The following is a 4451-nucleotide window of genomic DNA, read 5'->3' as shown; positions in this document are numbered from 1 at the left end:
ACAAAGAATGTACCTATATCACAGTGGCTTCCAGTGAGAATTATATTGCAACATTAAATAACTCCTGACTAGCTCTCACTCAACAGCGATCACAACACATTATTAAACAACTTCTGACTAGCTCTTACCAGACAGCTATAACAACACATTAATAAATAACTTCTGCGTAGCCCTGCTAGACAGCTATGACTAGTACTTAAAGGTATTGTGCTTTAACACTCAAACTTCAATCAGTCACACCTGATTGCCCTGAACTTGCGTTTGACCTACTTGCTTTCGATTGCGCTTTCAGTGCAGTCAGCACTTTTATGCCTCTGGTGGTCAATTTAGAGCTGTTTATGCCCATCATGTGTTCTAGCAGGCACAGCGTATTCTTCGCGGATGCGACATATTCAATGTTGTACGCCCAGTACATCGCAAAAAGTAACGACAGTCCTGACGTAAAATCAAGGACATCTACACAGACATTCTCGCACTTCACGCACATGGCCTCAGAAGATACGGGGTTTTCGCCAGTGTAGAGCAGTGTCGGATGTGTGAATCCCTTCCCTGGTGTCTGCAAAACAAAGATACGCATGATAAGTCCTTACTTGAGAGAATTTTTTGGGGAACATGGAGGCTTGCAATGAGAAGTCACTGAACAAGGAATGTGTGACAATGGGACATGTACATTTGCTGCCCTGACCAAGACAAGTGCTTCTGACATGTTGGCTCAAGCAACATTCCTTGTTTGACGTGTCATCATTGGTTCTTGGTACTCAAGAACAACTGCATTTCAGACAATATTTCAAAAGAAGTGTAGTGTTTTAGTTGAGGGTTGTACAAACAAAAATTTAAGCAGTGCAAAAAGATTAAAAGTACTACTGCTTCTGCTTAAACAACACGTGAACGGTTCTCTATATATTCCAAGTGCAGAAAAGTTCTTCAGATTTACTTTAAACCCAGTGAGCACCAATGCTATTTTGGTAAGAAAAATGACTGTGCACTGTAACTATATTATCAGAAGTTGCTTTTGCAAAAGATCTGGATTGTACCCGTACAAGCTCACCAAAAATGCTTATGCTGCTTTTGTCTTGAAACCAACACTGAACAATTGCAACACAAATTTTCCAGATGAATACGATAAGCACTTCCCTCTTATGTTCGACCTCTATTGTCATTTTGATGATGCCTGTTATGGTAGCAAGCATAAATTTTTTCCCTACTGTTTTCATTCAAATCCCAAAAGGAAAGGTTGCATGAGTTGGGTTAGTGAATAAAATAGCACCAATAAATAGTTGTAGCCACAAGGTAGGCCAACATACCGTGGTGTTGGCCGTACCACGAGTTGGGGGCGCAGTTGACATTTACGCAACAAAGTGTGATCACAGTACGCACTAACTGGTAGCCACAGAAAGAACTACTACGGCTGAAACTGTCAACAAAGAAATTGGGCTCTTTGAGGACTCATAATAATTGTTTGGTTTTACGTTCCCAAATCACGATATGATTATGAGGGATGCTGTAGTGGAGGGCTCTGGAAATTTTGACGACCACCTGGGGTTCTTTTGCACCTAAATCTAAGTACACGGGCCTGGAGCATTTCGTTTCCATCGAAATGCGGCCACCGCAGCCGGGATTCCATCCCGCAATCTTCAGGTCAGCAGTTGAGCACCATAACCACTAGAACGCTGTAGCTGGTTGCTCTATGAAGACCCAGTCAGGAATTCACTGCAACTGTGTTTTAACCCCTAGCAAATTTAAACTGTGTCCTACTCTGTCCAAAGATACTTTACAACTTGTGAACAATTACAGAACTGTGAAACACCACCACTGCTGCTCCCCAAGTCCCACAATATCCTCAGATACATCCCTTTCATCTGCCACAGTGCTAGGCAGCAAATATGCACTTCACGCCACCACCAGGGCTGCCCACGCACAAAAAACGGCCTGAATTAGCATCCTGACCATTCAAGAGAACAAACAGCACTTGTACAACTGGAAATACCCACATGAACACTTTACGCCTGGCTCTGAGGTATTTCCGCAGTCCCCATCCTGTCATGTTAAACTGCTAAAAAAGCTGCTATGTTAAAAAAAGCTCACATATTTTGTGACGTGATGCTCCCAACATATAAGATCATCCCTGTTGTTCACACAACTTCATTAGCCCTCAGGGTTCAGAGACACTGTACATGCAACACGCCTCAGATCCTATGACTGTTCCATTACCCCGAAGCCTTGATACATCGTGACAATGCTACTGCCGCTGGAGGTGACGCTATGTGCACATAGCATGGTCTCTTGGTCACAGATGCACAACCAAGAGAAACAAGTGACCTAGCCCGGACTGTCAGCTAAACTGGCCGAAGCTGCAAATGATATTGCAAATATATCTCGTAAATAGCCTCCAATGTAATCGCCCCGTCATTCGCATCACATCATTGCACTAAAAACATTCAAATGGTTCAAAAACTTGCAGGAACCACATAGGAATTAAGGCACGTCCACTTACAGCTAAACTGTCATAGTTTACCTTTGTGCTATCCTAGCTCCTAATATTTTGCCACATTTGTACATAATTTTATTACTTCAAGTTTATGATACTTGATCACACAAAATGTTCCATATTCTTACCATTTCTGTGAATATTTCACCTCCTCGCTCGTTGACGAGAAATGGAAGGACCATGATGGCACCCACTCCTTTGGCATCTGGAGAGAAAAACCACAGCAGTGAAAGGTGTGCTGCTGCTGACCAATTCTGCTGCCTGTAATTATTTAGCAATATCGCTAGTGCAACAACATTGCCAGCAGTACAGTTTAAAAGGCTCACGCAATCCAAGAGCAATCCACTTCAAGAATTCCTGAGGCATAATTCAGCACTACAACAGCGGTGAACAGGAAATGCATAAAGCAGCTTCAAAATGAAGGATATTCATAATTTATAAATATTCAAGGCTTGCTCTTTCACTATTCGATGAGTGGTCTGCTTCTGAAGAAAGTTGGAGCCCTTAACCTATGAGGGAAATGGGGGTAACCGAAGCTTTTGAGTGCGTGCCTGACACACTACTTTTCTTTCTTTTTTTTTACGCGGTGCAATGCTTCCTTCCAACTGTTTCCTTCCTCCATGCCGGGAATCAAACCTTCATCCACGTGTTTAGCAGCGCAACACTTCAGCTGCTAAAGGTAACAACAACAATCATGCGTTCATATACAGGCAATTATGACATGTGGCAACGTGAAATGAGGAGGATTGCTGCCACTGTAGCATGCGCAATGCACATGAACACTAGCCTTACATCATACTAGTCTAACTTAAAATGGCCCAAAACTATCAGCACGGTATGGACCAGAACATTCCATCACCTATCCAATTATATTGTGAACAGTGTTAATGCTTTGAAAAGTATGTGGCCCACATATTTTGAAAGGATTCAAACTCCAGTCTTTGAAATGCTTCTTTTGATCCTGGTTGGAATAAATCAAAGTAAATAACTCATGTGCTTTGCCTCTAACGACAGTGAAGAGCGTGAACTTACAGTTTCTTGCAATCCTGTTGTCCACTGACATGTCTGCCTGCAGAGAGCAAAGGGTAGTCTGTGCTGCGTGCTTTTGTGCCGCTGCATTGAGGATGTGCTCACTGAATTCTCTCAGTGCACGCAGTAATGCTTCATCAGGTGATACACCAGTCAGGCGACGACATTCATTCAAGATCTGTAAAAAGTGCAACCTTTGGATAGGTCTACCAGCTTAAAGGGCAGGCCAGTACCCATTTTAACAAGATTAGCATAACTCATTAATAGTTGTTTTAAGTAAAGTGTTATCACTTATGGTAAGGATCTTTCCTGCTTCTCACATTTCATGTAAAATTAACATGGTGTTTACTGTAATAGTTGCTGTGCATCAACCACTTTTGACAGCATAAGATAGATTAATGAGGGAAAAAAATCAATTACCCTTGGCAAAGAAAATTAAGTAATAAGGTTGAAAAAAAAAACAGAATGCAGCAGCAACAAGGTTTGTTCTCGGTTGGTACTCGAGCACAGACAGCTGCAAGAACATGAAAAATGAATCGGGATAAAATTCTAAACTCTCAATGAAAACAACTACGACTGAAACTCTTCTATGAAATATTTAATGGAAAAACCAGCATTTGAAAGGAAATATACTGACACAGGTCTCATTATATGTCTCATCACGTACTGATGATTGTTTATATTTTTAGAATACCGTACCAGATTTAATACATATGTTAACTCATGTTTTGTTCATTTCATTTGAGAATGGAATCGCCTATCAAGTCAGCAATGATGCTATGCAAATAAAGATATGTTTTTCTGATTGAGATATGAGATATGTTTTTCTCATTGAGATATGAGAATGAGATATGTTTTTCTCAGACTGTAACCCCCTGGCTATAGCACCTTCAGGCTAAGCAATGTAATCGCTGGATAAAGAATAAAGAATGAA

General features: G+C 41.2%; 1 long non-coding RNA gene across 1 annotated transcript; it reads right to left on the bottom strand.

The window, feature by feature from the left end:
* Nucleotides 1–473: 473 nt before the first annotated feature.
* On the bottom strand, nt 474–3881 carry LOC119405344 (uncharacterized). Its single transcript, XR_007417551.1, has 3 exons — nt 3521–3881; nt 2617–2693; nt 474–556 (listed from the first exon to the last, which is right to left on the bottom strand). It is a non-coding gene; the product is annotated as an uncharacterized LOC119405344 (long non-coding RNA).
* Nucleotides 3882–4451: the final 570 nt, after the last annotated feature.

Source organism: Rhipicephalus sanguineus, chromosome 9 (assembly GCF_013339695.2).
Source record: "Rhipicephalus sanguineus isolate Rsan-2018 chromosome 9, BIME_Rsan_1.4, whole genome shotgun sequence".
Classification (NCBI taxonomy): domain Eukaryota; kingdom Metazoa; phylum Arthropoda; class Arachnida; order Ixodida; family Ixodidae; genus Rhipicephalus; species Rhipicephalus sanguineus.
The sequence above is the reverse complement of the archived record's forward strand: the minus strand, read 5'-3'. Positions and strand labels throughout refer to the sequence as shown.